The sequence below is a fragment of the Calliphora vicina genome, chromosome 4 (genome assembly GCF_958450345.1).
Source record: "Calliphora vicina chromosome 4, idCalVici1.1, whole genome shotgun sequence".
Taxonomy (NCBI): Eukaryota; Metazoa; Arthropoda; class Insecta; order Diptera; family Calliphoridae; genus Calliphora; species Calliphora vicina.
Window position 1 is genome coordinate 6,036,135 of NC_088783.1, and position 219 is coordinate 6,036,353.

The window sequence follows — 219 nt, forward strand, 5'->3', positions numbered from 1 at the left end:
GTAGTTTCAATTTATAAAGTTTAAAAATAACCAAAAGACCACAATACATTTATACATACATATTTTCAATATTCAATTAGTTTGGGCATCACTTTGTTAATTTCAATTAAAATGAATCAATTCTTTTTACAATTTGCAATGCAAATCGTATGTATAAGTATTTATATCCATTGAAACGTGTCCATAGTATTTCAGCCACATCTATAGATATATTTTTAT